Source organism: Lissotriton helveticus, chromosome 3_1 (assembly GCF_964261635.1).
Source record: "Lissotriton helveticus chromosome 3_1, aLisHel1.1, whole genome shotgun sequence".
In the NCBI taxonomy this organism is placed as follows: Eukaryota; Metazoa; Chordata; class Amphibia; order Caudata; family Salamandridae; genus Lissotriton; species Lissotriton helveticus.
Genome location: NC_136061.1, coordinates 773,016,183 through 773,040,434, shown reverse-complemented (window position 1 = coordinate 773,040,434; position 24,252 = coordinate 773,016,183).

Below are 24,252 nucleotides of genomic sequence, written 5' to 3'. Positions count from 1 at the left end.
ACCACCTAAAACTCAACCCTGGAAAGACCGAGCTGGTACTCCCGGGTAAAAGCGCAACCAGCTGGGGCCCTCACTTCTGGCCGTCATCAATGGGATCTCCTCCGTCTCCCTCTCTTGCGGTGAAAAGTCTTGGGATTACTCTCAACTCCGATCTCTCACTGAAAAGTCAGGTGGGAACGGTGATCTCATCTAGTTTCTTCCAGTTACGGAAGATTAAGAAAATCGCTCATCTGCTTACGCACTCCGCTCTCATCCAGGTGGTAATTGCCTTGATCCTCTCCCGCTTAGATTTTTCCAATTCCATTTATTTAGGCCTCCCCCTCCCCCTGACTCTGTCTAAACGCCTACAAATCGTGCAAAATCAGGCGGCCAGACTAATCTTCAAAAGCAACGGCAGGAGATCGGCAAAACTACTGCTGGCCACTCTTCACTGGCTACCTATAGCCCAACGGGTAACTTTTAAAGCAGGCTGCTTGGCCTTTAAGGCTCTCCATGGAAAAAGTCCTACGTTTATTAACCACCTCATAAACAAACATGAACCAACTCGTAATCTTCGCTCTGCCCACCTGTCCCTCCTCACCTTGCCCTCCTTTAAAAAAAAACGTCTTGGCAGATGCCGTTTTGCTTATTTGGCCCAAAGGATCTGGAACTCTTTTCCCTTGTCACTCCGGAGTTGCACTAAGCTGACGGAATTCAGGGGCACACTGAAGACCTGGTTATTCAAGCAAGCGCACGGTTAGGTCATTGTTTACCATCCTTCTCACCACTAGCGCCATGAAACCTCTGGGTGCCCGTGCGCTTAATAAATCTCGAATAACTGTAGCCCGATGACCTGTGGCGGGCAGGCTGTTAGGACAGAGATTTCATATGGCATACAACCAGCACTGCCCTGACTCCAAACTGAAAAGGGAAACCACAAGTTTGGTGAGGCTTGAGCACTACTAATTTACTGTAGTACTCTTTTTTCCGACAAACCCTGTTTAAGCCCCTAAAGTTCTGCCACTTCATGGGAGGCAGGCATTTGGTTTATTTGTGTGTTCTTTTTGTCTGGGTACATGCTTTTCTAATAGACTCTTCCCTAGAGGCCAAACTGACAGTCCTCTGTGCAAGTGAGGGAAAACCACTTTTAAACACTCAACAGCTGCAACTGTGTCTCCATCTGTCATACAAAGCTGAACCCCTTTGTTGAGAATTGCCATGGTTCACAATGTGACCAGTGGGTAAAGGTTGCACAATCTAGCACCTGAAATTCAACAGGAAACTCAGATGAAATGTGTCCATGTCATCGTTTGTGCAATATAGACAAGAATGAGTCTCTAGAAAAACATATATGACATGCGTTTTCAATCACTGCTATATTTATTGTCTAAAGCAGGCATTGATCCAGGAGTGTAGAAGAATTGTCAATCCCAGTTATAGACCATTCTAAAATAAAAGTGCCTTTTTCCCACTATAACGTAAGAAGTTAATTTGTAAAACACATATTCACCCCAAAGGAGCTTCCTTGGATCTACTGACTTATGTTACTCAACAGTACTCATTTTATCAACCTCAAAAGAATGAAAGGCTGAGTCTATCTACAGGGATTCAAACCTGTAATCATAGAGTCAAACACAGATCTCTGGAGTATTTGTATTAACCCACTGAGCCAGCAGAGACTCGGTAAATGTATATGTTCTGTTCAGAAGCACAATTGACAATACATGGAGGAGGAAAGTAAACTGCCAGCCATGCTAGGTAGTTTTCTTAATTGCTTTTGGGAGTTTCAAGATTTTGAACAGGGAAGGTGGCAAGAGAAACTAGGAAGAGACCCTGGACTTGTAAAGTAACAAACCTATTCAGCTATGTACATTAAGACAAGACATTGGATGCAGCCATAGGCGTCCAGCACCCCCTGAGACAGCAGCATGCTACCCAACATGGGAAAAGAAGCCAGTGACCGCCTCACTCAAAATGGCTTGCCCCATCTGAGAGCAGACATAGTTTACATTCGATAGTTAACCCTGTTGCACATGCAGGCAGCCCTACAGTTACTAGGTATTAAAATAGGTTCTCGGGGTAGGAAAATAACCAGATCTAGTCAGATTAGCGATTGCTCTCTACTGCCCCTCCGTATATATCTAAGACGAAATGAGTTCAACATGTTTATTCTAAAGTGTCTGTAGAGACGGTCTAGTTTATGCACGGCACGTCGGCGGACGTGACGTGTGGGTGGCCAGGATTGGCTGCGCGCGCAGGAGGCGTGCGAGGAGCGCGAAGGGCGTGAAAGGGAGAGAGTGAGCCGGCGCAGGGGCAGAGGCTCGGCGCTCTTTGGGAGAGATAATAATAAATAAGTAATCAACATAGCCTGGCTCCAGAGTCATCATTAGTGTGTGCCTGCATCCTTACAATGGCGACGAGGGTGGGATGAAGACCCCCCAGCAAGGCAGGACCACTGACCCGACCCCAAGGCGACAAGTAAAGCACCAGAGGCTCCAGGACCACCACACAAGGGACGGACGAGCAGGATCACCCTGGTGCAGGATAACAGGTACCCCAAGGAGCGTGGCAGAGCCTGGCACACCGGAGGGTGTGGCGCAAAGGAACGAAAAAAGGGGGGACAGACCCCAGGAACCAAGAAATAAGGCAGGATAAAGGGCACCGACCCACGCAGCGTACAGCAGACCCCGGGAACGCGCGCTGGAGAACTCACAGGGATCTGAGGGGGCCGACACGGATAGTCCCCGAGCCCCAGCAAGCGAAGAAGAACAGGACGACACACCAGGGAGTCCCCGTAGCCGAGGAGGAACACTAACCGCCGTAAAGAGAGAAAAGATGAGCGCGCAAGCAGGTTACGCGACAGCGCCGGTACAGTTCTTACCCCGGCCAGGGGAACCCCTCATGAAATGGGAGGACTGGAGGGAGTACATAGATAATTTCATAGGTGTCCTGGAAGATGAGAACGAAGAAGAGTTCAAACCCCAGAGGAAGAAGCGAATCTTGCTCCTGAACCTAGGCCCGGAAGGACTCCGGATATACAAGAGCTTAGTTCCGAAACAGAGAACAACCACAGACGATGATGTGTATGCGCAGGCACTCGATGACCTCAATGAACATTTCAGACCGGCAGTGTGCGTGTCGGTGGACAGGTTTAATTTCCAACAGAGGAAGCAGAAGCAAGGAGAAACAGTGGAGGAGTACGTGGCAGCACTGAAACGACTGGCAGCCACGTGCAAATACGCCAACTGGGAAGATGAGTTCATCAAGGACCAGGTGGTGATGCACACCACGTGCATGACGGTGCAGGACAAGCTATGGGCGAGTGGAGACACCACGCTGAAAGAAGTGTTAGTAATCGTGAAAAGAGCGGAGCTAGCTCGTCGGTGTGCAGAAGTGGCGAAGAAAGACATGGCGTCCAGCACCATGGTGAACAAGGTTGATAATGAAGGGCCTCGCAGAGAGTATCAGAACAGGAAACCAACGGAAAGAGGGCCCAACAAGTGGCAAAGCAATGCAAGCACGTCAGGGAAACAAGCAGTGAGCAACAGAAAGCCATGCTACAGGTGCGGGAACTGGTCGCACGAAGCACATGATCGGAAGTGCCCCGCTTTCCGCGCCAAATGTGCGTACTGCGGAATAATTGGCCACTACGAGAAGGTCTGCAGGAAGAAGGCCTCCAAGAGCATGGTGAGGTGTGTAGATCAAAGCAATGACGATCCGGACGACGATAATGAAGCAGAAGAAGTCACAGTGATCTACATTGAGGACCAGGTTCTGAGTACAGAGGGTAAAGTCCTGGACAGAGAAGGAAAACGCACGATGAAACCAGTTTTGGAAATGGCTATAGGTGGTGTCAAGATCAACGTGGTGGCAGACACAGGATCACCCTTCACCATCATCCAGAGAGCAGTGTGGGAGGAGAAATTTGCACCACACCTCGGCCCGGAGTTGGAGAGACTGGACATCCGCCCAGTCACGTACAACGGAGACCGTATTCCTATGGCGGGGTTCAGACCCCTGACCTTTGAATTTGGAGGCCGGATGCAAGCTTTATGTGTCGGAGAGGGGTCCGTCGGTCCTAGGATGGCTAGATCAAGGCGACCTGGGCATCAAGCTAGATCCAGGAGGCAAGGAGCAAATACTCCTGACGGACCAGGAAACAGAGCCAAGTCTGGACAAATGGAGGAGCGAATACCCCAAAGTGTTTGGAGGCTCTGTAGGGAAGCTGGAGAAATTCGCCCACAAAATCATTCTTAAGGAGGACGCCGTCCCTGTGGCCCACAAAGCAAGGAACATCCCGTTGGCGGTGAGAGAAGCTGTAAGGGAAGAACTCCAAGACTTGGAAAAGAAGGGGATTATAGAACCCATCACGTGCGCAGAGTGGCTGGCGCCCTTGGTAGTGGTTAAGAAGCCCAATGGAAAGGTCCGGTTGTGCGTCGACCTGAGAGAGTTGAATAAAAACATTGTGGTGGAAAGGTTCCCCTTGCCCAGAATAGAGGAGATGCTGGCCAGCACCAGGGGGATTAAGTGGTACTCAACCATAGACTTGACCTCCGCGTACCACCAAATTGCTCTCCACCCAGACAGCCGCAGACTAACATCCTTTATCACCCCATTTGGGTGCTATCAGTTCCGCCGGATGCCATTCGGCTTAGCTTCAGCAGCGGCGGTGTTCCAGAAGATGATGCACCAGCTATTCAAAGACCTCACTGACGTACAATACTTCCAGGATGACATCTTGGTGATGGGAAGAGACATCCCAGACCACGATATGAAGTTGGGAAAAGTGTTGAAGATCCTAGAAGACAAAGGGCTCACGGCTGAATGGTCCAAATGCCGAATAGGGATGAACTCGGTAACCTACCTGGGGCACGAGATAGGAGTGCAAGGTGTAACTCCTAAAGCAGAAAATGTCAGGGCGATCTGTGAAGCACCGTCCCCCGCCACCAAGGAAGAGGTCAGGTCATTCCTGGGAATGGCAGAGTATTACGGAAAATTCGTGCAGCACTTCGCCTCAAAGACCCATCACATGAGGCAGCTCACAAAAGAAAACACGGAATTCAAGTGGTCAGAGGACACACAGAGGGAATTTGAGATCATCAAGAAGGAAGTGGCTGGGGCTATACCACTACAAGGTTTCGACCCTCAATGCAAAACTGTCCTAACCACCGACGCCAGCGACAAAGGATTGGGTGCTGTCCTCATGCAAGACCGAGGGCAAGGACAGCTGGAAACGATCAGTTTTGCCTCGCGCACACTGAGTGAAACAGAAAAAAATACAGTGTGATAGAGAAGGAGATGCTGACGGTGGTGTGGGCCACCACGCGCTTCCGACAATTCCTGTGGGGCACCAGATTTCAATTGTGAACCGACCACAAACCGCTACTGAGAGTGCTGACATCGAGTGGCCATGCAGACGCAACGCCCCGGATATCAAAAATGTCGCTAAAGCTTCTAGAATTTAGGTATGATGTGGAACACATACCAGGCAGCAAAAACAAGGTCACAGACTACCTGAGCCGAGCGGCAGCCATGGAACCCGGTGAGGAAGACAAGACCGGCACAGAGGAATGGGTGGCACTAATGGAGGACCATGAAAAGGTCATCAGCCTTCAAGAATGGACACAGGCGTATGAGGAGGACCAGGCGTTGGAAGAGGTGAAAACATACATTACCCAAGGGTGGCCGGAAAAGAGACATGTCCGGAGAGAACTTAATCCATACTTTGAAGTGAGGGAGGAACTCTCCCTGGACAATCAAGGAACATTTGTATATAGAGGTGAGAAAGTCATCCCTCCAACGAGCATCATACCCAGACTGCTGGACATGCTACATGAAGGGCACTTGGGCATTGGAAAGCTTAAACTGCGGTCCAAGCAAGACTATTGGTGGCCAGGGATGGACATAAGAGCAGAACGGCACGTAAGGGAATGTGTGAGGTGCCAAGGCGCAGACAAGACACTCAAACCCCTGCGCCCAGCATTGGGTACATTCGAAACGCCAAGGAACCCATGGGAAGAGCTGTCAGTTGACATCTTAGGCCCTATCCTAGACACCCAAGGGGTCCAGAAGTACATGTGTGTCCTCGTCGACAAATTCTCGAAATGGCCAGAAGTTAAGATAAAGGAAGCCATGGACACGGAAACAATAGTGAAGTTTCTGGCAGACACTTTTGTGAGGGAGGGCATACCCAAGTCCATCCTCAGTGATAATGGGCCCCAGTTCCGATCGGAAAAGTGGGACAACTTCATGAAAAGAAACGGCATCCTGGCGAAGCACACATCCATTTACCACCCAGCAGGAAACGGCCAAGTAAAACGCTTCAACAGGGTGGTGATGGGGTCGATCCAAGCAGCCATCTCGGACAACAAAGACTGGGAGAAGGACATATGGCACATGTTATGGGCATACAGGATCACTCCCACAAGCACGGGATATAGCCCCTTCCAGCTGTTGCGTGGCCGGGAACCTTTCACCCAGGACAACCGGGTATGGAAGGAGAAGACTATAGTAAGTGAATGGTCCCCTGCAGTGGTGCGTGCCAACATAGAGAAAGCTAAGGCAGTATACACAAGACATTACGATGCACGGAGGAACGTGCGAGACACAGAACTTAAGGAAGGAGAATGGGTGAGAGTAAAGTTGCCCACTCTACAAAGGAAAGGAGAGAGCAAATACAGCAAGCCCATGCAGGTGAAGGAAATTAAGGGCAGAGCGGCCAGACTGAGTGACGGTAATATATGGTCACAAGACCGCATGGCCAGATGCAATAAGATCCTCGCTTGGGACTACGGAAGAGCAGGCGGGGAAGCAGAAGAGAGTGAGAATGAAAGACAGGAACATCAGGAGAACGAAATCGCACTGAGAGAAGGAGAGCAACGACAAGGAGAAGCAAGGAACATCGAGCAGGAAATAAGAGCTGATGAGAATGGTGATGACAGGAACAGACACGGCGAGGAAGAGAACAACACCACCCCGGTAAGACAGACACGGAGTGGCAGAGCGGTGGTGAGGCCCACGAGGTTCAGAGACTATGATTTGAGCGACGGACTGTAAGTTGTAAATGTTTGTGTGGAAAAAAGGGAGATATGTAGAGACGGTCTAGTTTAGGCACGGCACGTCGGCGGACGTGACGTGTGGGTGGCCAGGATTGGCTGCGCGCGCAGGAGGCGTGCGAGGAGCGCGAAGGGCGCGAAAGGGAGAGAGTGAGCCGGCGCAGGGGCAGAGGCTCGGCGCTCTTTGGGAGAGATAATAATAAATAAGTAATCAACATAGCCTGGCTCCAGAGTCATCATTAGTGTGTGCCTGCATCCTTACAGTGTCCAACAATTAATTTATGAATACATCTCATTGTGCACATTTTAACTTATTTAGTATTACTAATGCATGGATCATCTTGGTGTGCTGTGTATACAACGGATCATTGAAGCTCAAGGTTCATAGTATTATAATGGAGACAATTCAACTCTTATCTATTTATAGACATATTTGTCCTATCTCTACTCCCTGCTTCTATATACCCACACATTTTTTTTTGTAAATAGCATTGTGGTTACTAAGTGCTTCATCACAAAGTAGATTTGTGCTGGCCTAGTTCAGAGAACGTTTCTCCTCTAAGAAGACCCCCAGACCTCTGCCTCTCCTCGCTGTTATAACCGGGAGCCTGTTCTAATCAATCGATTTCGAAGTTGAGTGGTGACTGCATTTTTTTACCCGCATCACCCGAATATTGCTGATATTTGCTACATTTTGATATCTTCATTGACTACCCCTCCGGAGGTTATACAGAAGGTCTACGTACAGGACAGACAGATTGGCCCCTGAAGAAGGGACTTTCAGGTCCCGAAATGCATCGGGCCCATACAAAATTCATCGTAAAGATTTGATTACCTGTATATATGCAAATGCTTTGAAGATATATGTTCAAGGAATCTATTTTTGTTCTACATATTCATACAACTAAAAAATGACACTATTGCATATTCTTTCGATTGTATCAATTACGTGTAAAGATTAACATTTACAAGTACATTTGCCTTTATGTGATTTACTTTTGATACAGTGTCTTTAAACTGCATTCAATGACCTAGAGGGTCAACTCGTGACCATTTGTGGACAGTGCACAGTGTTGCCACCGGCTTGGTAGCAATTCACACTCTAGTTCAGAGAACGCCATCTATTCATACAGGGGGCGTTAGGATAGAATTGGAGAAGCTCTTGGTATGCATTGTATCCTGTATCTGTGGTCTAGTCTTTCCTACACTTTTTGTAATTACGATTTTTATATGGTGTTATGTGTTTGCAGCAAGTACATTCCACGATGGATAGCTCTAGTTGTCAGCCTTTCCTTTCATTTTGTACTTTGCAGGAATATAAAGAAGGATGTACTCACATTGAACCAGACCAGGCTATTTAGCCCCACAGCTAGTGCCCTGTCAGTGACCAATAAGGAATAATGAAAAACAGGGTTCAATGCACAGAATCAATTATTTACACTCAAAATTAGAGCCTGATATACGACTGTCAGCTTCAAAGCTATGCTGTTGATTATGCAAATTGGATGAAAAGAAAGTGACGTTGCATATACCTCAAACATAGGCAGTGGAGATGACAAAATCCTTATTTTACTTTTATCTTTTTTTTTAATTTTATGCCACCAAAGCAAATTAATACGACACAAAAAAACAACAATCAACAACCCATTGGACAAATACCATGGATGATACACATAATCAAAAATTTGCTAGCATTCGCGACAAGAATTTTCAATTCTATTAAGGACACGGAGGCGAGGATTATGCTTCTCAAACTTTACTGCATCAACACAGCAGCCAATGAAAATATATTATTTTCTCAAATAAACAATAAATTACTACATTTCCCATGAACACCATGGTTATAGGCACGCCCCCACAGTCCATAAGAACCCCTTGCGTGCACATCACTTCCTCTTTCTTTGAGGCGATAAGTCCATAACGTGAACCAAACCAAAACAGTCCATAACATGAACCAAACAATCCTCCAACGTGGAAGAAGAACTTCAGGTCGTCATCTCGACGTCAGTCGTCAGTCAGTCCGACTTCATCTCAGCCCCTCCTGAGTCGATTAATCCGACTTCTTATCCGATCCTGAAATAAAGGAAACAACACCCCGTAATTCTTGCATAAAAGGGTGGGTAGGCTTAATACATACAGTACAGTAAGCCGGGTGGGATAATCCTCGCCTCCGTGTCCTTAATAGAATTGAAAATTCTTGTCGCGAATGCTAGCAAATTTTTGATTCTATTACAGGACCGGAGGCTTCAGATTATGCTAGTTTAACGCTGTTTAAATACCACAGAAGTAATATCTCCCACCGGCTTATAATAAAACGTCTTAAACGTTGAATCAGAGGACCAATCTGCACAATGCATAATATCTTGGATACTGGATCCTAAACCATACGACTTGGACGCCATTGCGCCTCTAACTGAATGAGCACCAAAAATACTCGTATCAACACCAGCTTCCTTCATAATGAACCGAAGCCATCTAGCAATAGTGGCAGCCGCCACTGGTTTAAAGGGCTTTTGAATAGAAATCAACAATTGTGAACAGCCCTGCGGCCGCAAGGCCTTCGTACATTCCTCGTAGGTCTTCAAACAATGGACCACACATAGTTTTTCATTGTCAGGAAAAGCATTATAAGATATATGTCGAGACATTGTTTTAGTACGACCTGTAATATGAAAAGAAACCCCCTCAGGGGTAAACACTCTACCTGTTACGTCGAGCGCTCTGACATCTGAAGATCTTCTGCAAGAGGATAGACAAAGCAACATGGCTAATTTAGCCCACAACTGCTTCCTGGACAGGAGAGAATTAACCGGCCATCTGTCGAGCAAAGAAATGACCACCGAGACATCCCACAAACCTGAATACTTGGGTTTGGGCGGATTGGCCACCCTGATGCCTTTCAACAACTTACAAACAACCGGGTGCATGCCTACTGGTTTACCATCCACCAGGGCATGCCCCGCCGAGAGGGCTGAGCGAAAGTTGTTGACCGAACGATACGCTAGGCCACCAGCCGCCTTCTCGGATAGAAAATTCAACACTTGGGGTAATCCTGCCCCCACGGGATCCAGACGTCGTCCCACGCACCAATCCACCCAGTTCTTCCAGGCAGCGGAGTATCGCTTCCTGGTGGAAGGTGCCCAAGCCTGCTTGATAAAGTCAGCAGCCTTGTCCGAAATTCCTGGCATTTGCCACTGTTCCCTGAAAGCCTCCATGCCATCAGGGATAACCTGCCCTCCAACAGCAATGGGTGCTGTTCCTGACGAGGGCCCTGCAACAACCACTTCAAATCCGGCAGTAACCGGGGGCGGTCGCAGCTCCACTGTAACAACTTGGGAAACCACGCTTGTGATGTCCACCACGGAGTCACCATGACAATTTCCGCCGCTTGCCGTATCACCTGAGTCATTACTCTGGGAATCAACAGAAAGGGGGGAAATGCATACTGGGTCCCCTCCGACCAATCCTGGAGAAATGCGTCCGTCGCTTCCGCCATCGGATCCGGTCTCCAGCTGAAGAACCGGGGAAGTTGATACGTCAACCTGGAGGCGAACAGGTCCGTCTGAAAAGGACCCCAAATCGCTTGTAACCAGAGAAAGACCTGGGGAAGCAGCTTCCAGTCGCTGTAATCCCTCAAGTGTCTGGAATGCCAGTCTGCCACTTGGTTGGCCTGACCCGGGATGTACTCCGCTATGACCGAAATCTGGTTCTGTAGACAGTAATGCCAAAACTCCTTGGCTATCTGGACAAGAAGAGACGACCTCGTGCCGCCCAACTTGTTGATATACCTCACTGCGGACACATTGTCCAGGCGCAGGAGGATGCAACATGATGTCTGCTTCGGGGATAACGTGCGGACCGCGAACGATCCTGCCAGTAACTCCAAACAGTTTATGTGAAGTTCCAGATCCTGAGACGACCATCTGCCGCCTGTGGAAACTTCTCCACAGCGCGCGCCCCAGCCCCATCTGCTGGCGTCCGACTCGATTACCACATCTGGTCGCGATCCGAAGATCGCTCTGCCGGTCCAGGCATCCACGTGGCCTAGCCACCATTGGAGTTCGTGCCGAACCTCGTCCGTAAGCGGAACTGAGTCCGTATACGAGAGACCCTTCTGAAGGTGTCTGATCTTCAGACGTTGGAGGGCTCTGTAGTGCAATGGACCCGGAAATATTGCCTGGATAGAGGACGCCAGGACTCCTACAATCCTGGCCAGTGTTCTGAGCGAGACCAATTGCCTGTCCAGCAGTTTCCTGATCTCCTTCTTCAAGTCCCTCAACTTCGCCTGTGGAAGAAGCAGCTGCGCCGTGAGGGAGTTGACCGTGAACCCCAGAAAGTCTATTACCTGAGTCGGGGTCACTACTGACTTCGCTAGATTTATCACAAACCCCAGGCTTTGCAACAAGGAAGTAGTCATGGTCAAGTGTTGCTGTAACACTGACCGGTCCTGCGCCATGATCAGAATGTCGTCTAGGTAAATGATCATGCGCACACCCCTCTCCCTGAGGAAAGCCACCACTGGCTTCATTACCTTGGTGAAACACCAGGGAGCCGAGGAGAGACCGAAAGGAAGAGCTAAATACTCGTACCACTGGCCGCGCCACTGAAATTGCAGGAACCTGCGGTGTGGAGGAAAAATCGGAATAGAAAGATATGCATCTTTCAGATCTAATCGCACTAACCAATCTTCTTCTTGCAACAAATCCGCTAACATGTGGATACCTTCCATTTTGAAATGGTTGTACACCAGATGTTGGTTGAAATCTCTGAGGTTGAGCACAAGTCTGTTGCCACCTCCCTTCTTTTGGACTAGAAAGACATTGCTGGCGAAGCCGCGAGGACTTCTCTGGCAAAAAGCGATCGCGCCCTTCCTCAGCAAGTCTGCCACCTCTGCTTCTATAAAACTGTGATCTAGTTGGGAAAAATGGAGAGGTGGCGGGGGAAACGCTTGCGCAGGAGGAGAGTAGAACTCCAGCTTGAATCCCTGAACAGTCTGCAAGACCCAAACATCTTGAGTTAACACCAGCCATTGTTGCAGACAATGTTGCGTGCGACCCCCCAAGGGAAGGAGAGACACATCTGAGAGACTCACCGGAACTCTGATGGGCCTTGAAACTCGCCCTGTTGTTTCCCGACTGGAAACGTCCTTTATTGAATCCTCTCCTGGACGGATAGAAGGTGCCACCGCGGGTGGAGTCCCACTCGCCGCGGCCGCGGCCAAAGTCACCTCTCTGGGAGCCTCTCTGGAATCCTCGGCCTGACGAGCGACCCCCGCCTCGCCCGGCCCTGTTGAAAACACCCTGCGTGAGGGCGCGCTTGATACCACTCTGGGCTTTATCCAAGGCGGTGAAGGTGCCGACATACTTGGTGACGTCCTTCACGAACCTGTCTCCAAAGAGACATCCACCGGCCAGAGGGCCCGGTTCCGCTTCCGCCAGCTCTGTCAGATTGCTGTCCATGCGCATGAGCAACGACTTGCGCCTCTCTGAAGACACTGCGCAGTTCGCGTTTCCAAGAAAGCAAATTGCGCGCTGAGTCCACTCCGCCAGTATGTCCGGATCTACAGGAGTCGCCCCTTCCTTGGCCGCCAAGGCCATTTCCAGTATCTTGGCTAGGGGCCCAATAACATCAAGCATCTTGTCTTGACAGCCTCGCCAGGCCCTGTCAAGCCCCCTCTTAGGGTCTTTCGAAAATTTCCTCAGGAAAGTGAGCATACTGGCGTCTATTTCCGGTGTGTCCGCGACCCCGTCCGGAATATCCGGACGCGGACATTCCGACCGCAGCCGGTTGCGCACCTCTCGAGGGAAGCTCTTACGGAGGTGGTCGTGAATGTAATCAGATACGTCCGCTGGCGGGACCCAGTCCGAAGACCGAGGGTGGACGATGTCCGAAGGATCAAAGTGGAAGGCCTTAGGGGCCTTGTCTTCCACAGGCTTAGAAGCCGGTCTGGCCTTCTTAGGGGGCGGAGGTTGCTCCTCCGAAGTATCAGTATCGGTATTGGTATCAGTGTTAGTGGTGGTGGTATCCGTGTCCACCACCACGGGACGTTTACTTTTTGCCTTGCCGCCAGAACGTGGCTGACTAGGGCATTCTTTAACCGGAAGAGAAGCCAAGGACTGCGCATGCGGCCACGATTGGCGCTCCTCCAGAACTGAAGTAGAGGTAGACGGAGCATCGCGCTTCTGCTTCTTGCGTTTATCGTAGCCATGACGCTTCGCAAAGCCTTCCAACTGCTTACGAATGGGGCGCAGGGCCACTGCGAGTGCTTGCTGCACAGTCTGGGGGACCTTCGTCTCCATGGCTCTGTCAACTGAAGCTTGGACCGAGGCATCCAAAGCTTCGACAATGTTATCCTCTAGAACAGCGTCCTGCTGCCCTTCAGTAGTATCCTCCCCATCTGCCTCTTCCTCCTCAGGGTATTTAACCCAATTTTCCATGGTATTAAAATGGCACTGAAATACAAGGGAATAACCCTGGTAGCCTTTGGGGGTGGTGGGGGGGGTCAGCCCACTGCACACAACAGGTAATTACCACACAAACTGTACCCAAACCCCCTCAGCAAAGCTGTAGTCAGTAGGGCCAGTGGCCAAGGTCCTCAAATCTAGAGAGCGTGTGCCCACTCTGGACTCTCAAATTGACACACCCTGCACAGGCGATCTGACAAGAGGCAATCCGGTGTGTAGAACGCGCAAAACGCGCGTTCCAGGAAGCCAGGGAGACGTGCCGAGGCGCGCCGCCCAAAACGCGACCAAAATACTACTAAAACCAGCCCAAATGGTCAGCGTCTTTGGGCGCGCGCGTCGGCCGTGAGCCACCCGGCCTGAACGCAGGGCGCATTAGGGAGCCTCCGCGCGCCTTCAGGCAGCCGGTACCGGGCCCCAGTGATGAGCGCGGATTGCCCCTCGCCGGTCAAAGACCGTAGAAAACACGCGCTGACAGCCGCGCTCTCCACAACGGAAGCAGCGCGCTGACAGGCGCTCGCTCCACCGCGGGAGCAGCCCCTGGAACAAGACGGCCCAAGCAATGAAGCGCAAGGTGAGCGCTCGAATCGAGAAACCACAGAAAAACCAATAACTGCAAAAACAAATACAATTGCCACAGAGAGCACCCCAGTCCTCAATTCATAAGCGGAACCACCCGCATTAGTCAATAAATCTAGACTTTCCCCAAGACACCCCCAAAGCAACAAGCAGAGTGAGGGGACAGGGAAGGTGCACTTAACTCTGGCTTGTGAGCAGCAAAGAAAGAGGAAGTGATGTGCACGCAAGGGGTTCTTATGGACTGTGGGGGCGTGCCTATAACCATGGTGTTCATGGGAAATGTAGTAATTTATTGTTTATTTGAGAAAATAATATATTTTCATTGGCTGCTGTGTTGATGCAGTAAAGTTTGAGAAGCATAATCTGAAGCCTCCGGTCCTGTAATAGAATTAGAACATAAGTACAGCAGAAGCAGGAGACGAGAGACATAGTTGGGGGAAGGAAAAACAAGATATATTTTAACATTATAATGTTAGTAGCACTCTAACGGGACTATTTCCATTGCAAACTAGACCAGATCCTTTTTAAACTTAAACAAGAGTGGAGACATCTAGCCTTAGCCAGGGCCAGTTCGAACTGAAACATCTGTCTTAGCCATACCCAAAAGGCATTATCATTCGGAGTTGTAGGATTTATCCAGGCCCTGGCAATACATAGACGGGCGCATGCAATGATAATAGAGGTCAGTGACCTCTCGTAGTGAGTAACTTCATATTTAAACCTGAGAAGCATTTCCTTATCTGTAAGCTGGAACTCATGGCCCGAGCGCCCTTTTAGAAGATAGGATAAGTCATTCCAAAATACTTTTAACATAGGACAATTTGCAAACATGTGTTTTAATTCTGCCGTGTAAACCTTACATTTTGGGCAGTAGGCCTTATCAGAAACTCTGGAAGTTGCCCACTTTGGAGATAAGTATAAAAACTTAGGCAATATATTCTTTTTAATAACATTACACCTACCAAGGATGCTTAGGGGGGCCGATGCCAAGAACGTAGTTTAAGAGGGCGTGGCCAAGACCCGGAGCGAAATGGCCGCCTAATCCTTTAGCTCAGTGAACCCTGTCCTCCCCACGTCAATCTGGTACACAAATCCGGTTCCTCGTGCCAGGGGAGCGCACCGGACAGCAAGCAGGAAGTCCTCCACCGACTCCCGCTGTAGCAAACAGCATCAGTCCGTAGTTTGAGTTTTCACGGGTGACGTGCCTGTTCCGAACGTTGGAGCCGGGGGCTCAATTTTGGTGGCGGCCGGTGGGGAGACCGGCAAGTTCAGACTGTGTCGCCCGTGTGCCCTGAATTCTGCGCGCACCCACGGCACACTGCGCACCACATCACCTCCAGCAGGACCCCCTGAGGCGGCGCCGGCCTGACGCTGATGCTGTGAACGACTCCCGGGACCTGGCAGAGACGGCATACAGTGTCAGCAACTAGCGCTGAGACGTGGGAGGGAAAAACAAAAACCCAGTGGCAGCCGGGATCCTCTCGGCAGAAGGCATCGGGGGTGAAGTGAGGTTAAGGAGGGCTCCCAGAGTGGAGATTGGAGCAGTGCCCCTCTTTCCTCCCCCCTGATTCCATTAAATTATGTAAAGGGCTCACGGACTCCTGGTTTTGTGACGCAATAAGCGGTAGAACCGCGAACAACGCGGGGCCTTGAGAATCCCTTCAGGTGGGGCTCGGAGCCTCCCGTTGCGAGAATATTCCGCTCTCCCACATCAGCAAGTCACCCTGATGCTCCTGTGCGGTGGTGGGCCAACTACATATGGCAGCTGCTGTTACCTCATTCACCCATCATTGTTGTAAGTCGTCCAAGAAACTAACCACACCAATGGCGTATCGGGGTGTTGACACCCTTCTGTGCTGCTTTGACTGCGATCCCCTAGGGACAGGCATTGGAAGACCAGCTCTCGCCAGCATGCAGTGTGGGCATAAGGCTGACACCAGGGATGCTTCGTTTAGGCTCCCTGGTCTCTCCTCAGTGGACCACGACTTCATGGACAGTGACATGACCACAGATGAGATAGTGCAAGCAATTCGAGCATTGAAACCGGGTAAGGCACTTGGCCCAAATGGTATCCCCATCGAACTATACAAACTGCGGCCCGATAAAGTTGCACCATACCTAAAATCGACTCTTGACCCTGGTTTCAGGCACTTATATGCCCCTTATATGGCGGCCGCTGCGCTGTGAAAGTAGCGACCCTTGACCCTAGTTTCAGGCAGGTCGCTCCCCACACGCTCAGCACCACCTGTGTATCCGTGTCTCCCTGCCCTGTGCCGCCACTACAGTACGATTGCCGCTCCCCCCTGCTCAGCCTTGTATTTTGTGCCTGCCTGTTTTTTGCCTGCTCGTCCTTTGCTGCATTGTGTGTGAATTGTTTTCTTTTCCATTTCTGTCGTGGTCACCGTTTTTGCTCCGTTCCCATTTTTCCTTCTGTACCCCTGCTTTTTCCGCGCCGCTGCTTCCCTGTGGGCCCGCCCCCCACTCACCCATTCACTGCCACGCTCCCGCCTCCCAGCTGCTCCTCCCTCCCACCTCCCCTTATATGGCGACCGCTGCGTGGCCACACCGCTGGTGCACTGAAGGCAGTGCCAGAACCCCTGGCCCCTGCCAGCACCCTCCATGCACTCAACACCGGACGAGAACACACCTGCTTCCAGGCTGCCCCAAAGCGCACCCAAGGACCCTTCTCCTGCTGGATACATGAGCCGGTTAGAAAATTTATAGACAAATATCTACAGCCATTTGTAATTTCTCCACAGTCTTACATCAGAGATACAACCGACTTCTTGGTCAAACTAAATGCATGCCCTATCCCTCCTGGAGAAGAAGTATGGCTGTGTACAGTGGATGTTCGATCCCTGTACACCTTAATTCCACACAACCTTGGCTTGGAAGCCGTAGAACAGGTGTTAATCAATTCCACTCTTGATGGAGACCTACAAGTACTTTTGATGGAATTGCTAATGTTCACCTTGTACCACAGCTATTTTCAGTTCAACAACCAGTGGTTTTTACAGCTCTGTGGTACCTCCATGGGCAATTGCGCAGCTCCTGCGTATGCTAATATATTCATGAAACATTTTGAAGAGCAACACATCTTGACAGATTTTTCCTGGGAGGAACATGGCAAATTATTTTTGCGTTTCATAGATGACATTTTCATCTTATGGTCTGACTCTTTACAAACGTTCCTACACAACATCAATCAGATTGATGAACGCATTCAATTCACCTGGGATATGAATAAACAATTCATTCATTTTTTGGATGTTAAAATACAACTCATCAATGGCAACTTGTAGACAACCTTATTTCGTAAGACTACAGACCGTAATTCCATCTTGCACTTTAACAGTTTTCACAGACCCGGCTTAAAGAAAAATCTATCATTCTCACAACTCCTAAGAGTGAAGCGCATCGTCTCTTCACCCACGGAGAGCGAACAAGAGATCACCGCTATGCTGAACAGATTCAGGAACAGAGGATATCCCGAAGAGACTCTTAAAAGAGCGGAAGATCGATGCAAGAACATAAATAGGAAAGACTTGTTGAAAGTTAAGGAGAAAAGAGTCAGTCAGTCAAAAAAGTATTTATTTCAATTTGCATCATAAAAGACAAGAACAATTATAACACAATCATCATAAAAATACCACAATAAAATACATAAATCCAGTACATTTTAAGAACCTGTTAAAAACGTATTAAATATAAATACAAAGACACACGACTGATACAGTGCATATATAAGTATAAAAAGATACATAGAGAATAATTAAAAAATACACATCCATCAGGCTACAATGTAGACACAGTGTGTTAAGTCCTAAGTCCTAAGGTGCCGAAGCCGAAGTGACCAGGCCCAACTGATAAATTTAGATACCCCTATAACAATATGCTCAGTGGTATCAGATTTCAATATTCTACTAGCAGTACGGGCTGATCTGGTCCCCATAGAGCAGCACACCAGCTTCAGCCAAACTCGTCTAGGCAGTAAATACAAGGGACAGCAGAAGAAGAAATGATCTACTGTTTCCACCACATCAACACAAAAGGGACATTTATCAGTACTAGGTGGGATCCAAGAGCTCGTTAGCCCTCAGAGCGGGAGAGTGCCTACCCTTAACTGATGGTTTAATTTACGAACTAATGGCTTCGTAATAATGTCCCAATAATCCTCGTAGACCGGAGCATCCTTGATGTCCAGATACAATACTGTCTTAGTACTACCCGGAACAGATAAAAATCTCTTTTCTTGGACCCTGCTCCAATAAATTTCCTTTAAAAGTTTTTTGGAAGGGAAAGCAGCAGAAGCAGGATCATCCCAAAGGGTCCCCAACCCCATATCAATCAAGGAAGCTTTAATTGCGGTAAGCCAAGAGATCCTTGATGAGCCCGGTAGGCTTTTTACTTCTGCAAGGGCCCTAGCATACATGGACAGTTCCGGTGTCGTCCACAGATGTCGCCAGAACGCCAGTGGTCTGAACCGTACCATATCCTCAACAAGGTTGCAACCTAGGTCATATAAAAAGGGAATAAGGGGTGTTGATTGTGGTAACCCTATTGCAGACCTTAGGAAGTTATTCTGTGCAACTCTAAGTTGAGACATATCACTGAAACCCCATAAATCGGCTCCATACTTGATGGCCAATTGGCCGGTAACATTTTAGAGCCATATATTTTCACCAGGGGCGCAACGGGTTTGGTTAGGGAATTTCAATGTTCCCTCAACAAGGCACCACCTAATTGGGCATGCTTGAGGGATAGGAGGTCTAACTGGGGTTTGTTATGTTATGTTATTTTATTGGGGGATTTCTATAGCGCTCAGCTACTCCAAGGAGTGTCCCGGCGCTTAAGATCCTCACAGGCACAGAATGAGGGGCGAGAAAAGGCACTTATTGAACAAAAAGCAGAGTTTTGAGATTTTTCCTAAAAGCCAGCAGATTACTGTTAGTTCTGAGGGACAGAGGTAGAGCGTTCCACAGCTGCGGTGCGAGGCGTTTAAAAGAGCGACCACCGCACCAAGCACGCCGAATCGCAGGAACAACGGCCAAGGCCTGAGTGGAAGATCTAAGTGATCTGGAAGGTAGATAGAACATCATCCGTTTCCGGAGATACCTGGCACCCACGCCATGCAATGCTTTAAAAGCCATTGTTAGCGTCTTGAACACAATACGCTTTCTGATAGGGAGCCAGTGAGGAGTTTTGAGCAGATCACTGGCACTGGCTCTCTTGTTGAGGCCAAAAATGGCACGTGCCGCAGAGTTCTGGACGACTTGTAGGCGTGCCAGGAGGAAATCGGGAAGGCCCAGATACAACACATTAGAGTAATGGAGGCGCGAGCCTATCAGGGCCTGTACCGTTACTCTTCTATGGTCCAGTGACAGTAGGGGCAAAAATTTCCTAATCATCTTTAGGGGCCAGATGTAAGTGAGGGACATTTACCACCTCATAAATACCGAATTTTACCGATTCGGTATTTATGAATCCGTAAATATGAAGGAGGGAGATGTAGGGAAATTTTAAATTTGAAATACCGAATCGGTAACATTCGGTATTTACCGATTCAGTAAATACCGAATTGGTATTTCCTATTGATTCCTATGGGCTGTGAAGCCCATAGGAATCAATGGGAAATACCAAATTGGTATTTACCGAATCGGTAAATACCGAATGTTGCAAGGGTGCAAGGGGTGTTACTTTGACACCCTCTAGCACCTGAAGTAAAGGCATGTGTGACATGTGGCACACATACATGACCTAAGGGCATGTCTGTGTGTCACATTGCACAGTGTGCATGCACAGATGTGCATGCACACCTGGATTCAGTATTTTACCACACAATAGGATTGTGTGGTAAAATACCGACTCTTAAGGGCCTGTGACACCCTCAGGAGTGTCACCTACATTTGGATTTAGCGAATCGGTAAAATTACCGATTCGGTATTTTACAGAATCGGTAAATTTACCGAATCGGTAAATTTACCAATTCTGTAAAATATTGGCCCCTACATCTAAAAACCCAAATACCGGTCGGTAATGGCCGAATTTGGCCGTTACCAACCGGCATTTACTCTCCTACATCTGGCCCTAGGATGGCAAAACATTTGCCAGCCAAGCCCAGTACCTGGGGTTTGAGAGAGAGGCTGTTGTCGATCTGTATTCCCAAATTTCCAACTCAAGTTTTCACAAAAGGTGACCCCTAGGTATGTGAAAACGGCAGTCTGATCAAGAATGACCCCACCCATTGTAACCTTAGCTTTAACTGGTTTAGTAGAACGTAGGACCATGAACTTTGTCTTCCCTACGTTAACTTCCAACTCATGTTCGCGGCAGAATAGCTCAAAACGAGACAGAGCAAGCTGTAGCCCCTGTCTCGTCTTGGAAATTTAAAGCGTATCGTCCGCGAACATGAGGAGAGGGACTTTCATGCCTGCAAGGAAGGGTGCATCGGTCGGGCAATTAGAAAAATAATTAGTAACTCCATTGATAAATAAGGAGAACAAGGTAGGGGCCAACACACATTCCTGCCTAACTCTTTTGGAAACCTCAAATCTGTCAGTAACCTCCCCAGGTTTCCCCAGCGGACTTTGGCATACGTACACTTGTGCATGTTAATGAGAAGTGCCACCAGTTCTTTCGGCATGAAAGCTTGATCTAATGTACTGATATGGGACCGAAAGCCTGCCTGTAATGGAGTTAATATATCAAAATCATCCATCCAGCCCTGAATACGTCCCAGAAGTAGACGGGCCACAATCTTTTGTATCGCATCAATAAGGCTGATTGGCCTATAATTGGCCGGGGCAGAGCGATCGCCCTTCTTATAAATAGGCAATATCTCTGTCTCTAGCCAAGAATCGGGAACTGATGCTCCACTGGCAAGGGCGTTCACTAACATAGTCAAGTAAGGGACCCAGACATCTTGTTCCTGTATAATAAGGTCTGCTGGTATACAATCGGGCCCTGGTGCTTTGCCACTTGGAATGCACTTTAAAACAGCCTTCATTTCACCGGTGGTAAAAACCAGCGGTTCCACCTGCATAGAGAACGGAATAGCTGCAATGGGCCTGGACTTAGGTTTAAATTGATTTTCAAAATAGGAAACCCACTGCTGTGGTTCCACAAAGGTCGAGGGTACGTTGTCCAGGGAGCGGTTACCCCATTTCAAAAGATGCCAAAACTGAGTCATATTGCGCCCATTACAAGCCTGAAGCAGCCCCCTCCAACGATCCTCATCCCAACTCCTCTGGGCAGACAGTTGGGCGGATTTATATAAGGCCCTACAATTGCGAATGGCAGCTGGTAATCTAGATTTAATTGCAATGAGCAGAGCTCTTTGTGCCTGCCTACAACCTTTATCATACCATGTGCTAAATCTCAATTCATTACTTTTGGAGTTAGGTGGTATACTTTTTACAAAGAAAGATTTGAGCTCAGAAAATAAGTCATTATGTATAACAGGGATATTTTCGTTTAACTCCACCTGGGTCTCATAGTTATTAAGTTTATCCACTGTACAGATGAGCAGATGCCTAATGGAGGACAATAAACCCTCATTCAAAGCAATTTTTGACCATCGCACCCTGCGTTCGTCATTAGTTAATAAGACTTTACCTTGAACTACCGGGACTTCAGCCATGGGAGTATCAATAAAACTAGTGTCAGTCAAAGACAAGACTAAGGGATTATGGTCGCTCTCTAATCTTAATATTACCACCATATCCACAATGGCTGACCACAGCTCCCAATTGACCAATATATAATCTATACGAGACTTAGATCGCCCATTATCAAAAGTCATTGCCCCTAACCTATCGGACTTGGTTCTACCATTGACCGCCCGAAAATCCTTATCTAAACACAACCCCTTCATATACATAGCCGCTTGCGTCCATTTTTTAACTGGGGGCAGCTCCAACTGGGGGATCCCCCACATAGAATCTTGAACATCTGAGAGCTTCCCATCATCCGTACCAAGGGGCTCGAAGCAGGTGTTAAAGTCCCCCATCACAACCATGTTATCATTACTCGATAAGGAGCTGAGAAATTCTTCCAGTAAGTGGATAGTGTGCGGGCATCTCCCCCCTGCAATCCCCCTTGAATACACATTGATAATAATGATGTTAAGGCCCTTTGTAGATTTGATCCTAATTGTCATGATATCCATGCAATTAATCGGAATCTCCGCCACAGTGACAACCTCACATTGGCGTACCCAGATTGACAATCCCCTACCGGTCTACCCCTAATACCCTTAACTGCTGGTTTTGAGTAATTTAAATAGCCTAAGCGATATAGGGGGGCCAGAGCCAATGTTTCCTCGAAGGACCAAATGTCAGACTCTTCGACAAAACTAGACCAATCAGGTAGTCCTGATTTGGATTCCAAGCCAGCTATATTCCAGGAAGAAACCTTTGCCAGGGATTTAACATTTACCAAAGGGAGTACGGGGCTACCAGACACCTCCAAGCAACTCTCTGTAGAGCTTAAAACAAAGCTCATCATAGCAGTATTATTATTATTGAGGGGAGTGTGCGGGGGAATAATAAAATCATAAGACGGTGAACTTAAACTACATCCTACAGCCCCTAAGGTTTGCAGCGGACTCCCCAAGGAGGGGGACATGGTCAAAGCCTTACCATCCTTAAGTCAATCAATTTCCTCCAGTGTAGATAAAGGAGCAAATCGATTAGAGGTAGCAGTTGGGTGCTTAAAGTGGGGATCAAAATGGTGAGCCCGGGGAGGATGACAAAACTCCCTATATGCAGACTTGGGGTATCTTGAGGGCGTATCGGACTAATTGCATGAAAACAAAGGGATACGTGAGGTTGAACGAGGATAGAAATAAATTAGATGAAATGTATTAATCGAACCCTCCCTACAGAAATCCCCCTCTTTACAAATAAACTTTACTGCACTGGGGTCCCTAAAATTTAAGATTATGCAGTCCCCTATCCGGTCCTTGCGTCTACTACCCAACCAGCTTACCCTCCTTACAAATAGAATTTCTCCATTAATATGGGCGGGGAGAGGTCTAAAATTACTAAGCCAAAAAATGACTTTATTTTTCAGCTCCCTGTGACTTTCCAGTTTGTCCTATGGAATCTCAGGTACCCCAGGCAGGATTACTGTATAGGGCGCTGAATCAGGTGGAAGGTCAATACAGGGATGTTTTCTCATCCTTCCTTCTGACCCCGAGTCCGCCTTACCTGTAGAGGTAGCCATTACCCCCATTCTAGTTTTTTCCAAACCCTTCCTACCCTCGCACTCCTGCGTAGGTGAAAGGCTTGTCTTAGTGGACCCCCCCTCACCCCTTCTGTCCTCTATGTTTTGGGGCGGAGGGGTGATGTGGGGGATGATGTTAGGGCAGGCTACAGTAGTACCTCCCGGGGCTAGCTCTGCTTCTCCCTTAACCAAATAGTTGGGGGCCAAAGGACAACCCACAAGCCCATCCAGGAACAGGGGAAATCGCAGAGACAATTTTTTCTAATTTCCCCAAATTTTCAAGAACTAACTTGATTCTCTCAAACAGAGGAAGCATCAGCGACTTCATCAAATGCTCTATCTTATCAAACATATTGTCGGGAAGCTGTGCTAGCAACAACAAACGTGAAGACAACTCAAGAGGTTGCTTCCCATGTTCATCGGAAGTAGTTGTCGTTTTATGTGTGTAAATGTGTGTGGGTGTACTTGTAAAGCGCACCGCGACTCCATGGAGTATCCTGGCGCTGAAGACCGCTGGGGAACCCGTCCCGGTTTTCCCTGTGAGATGGTCCCTTTCTGGGTATCTCCAAGGTGAAACCAGGTATCCCCGGCATCTGTGGGGGGCCGTTGTAGAGATGAGGCAAGCTTAATGCCCAGAGTTGCCGAGTGCGTTCCCTGGTTAGAGTAGGCACTGAGGCGAGAATTATCGAGTCCGTTTTGACCCTGGTCCACGACCCTGCCGCGTCGGGAATTGAACCCTGGTCCCGGGCCGTTCTCTGCTTACGGGTCTGCTGCCTCTAACCAGTGAGCCACACCACCCCACCGTATACGGTTTATCTGAACTGGGCTGGAAAAATGGGACAGTAGACCCTCTAATATTTGAGATTTTAGTGACTTTGGAACATCTGCCCTTTTGTGGACCCCCCCACGCTTCCTTTTCCCCCATTTAGTGGATGAAGTATGTGATTTTTTTG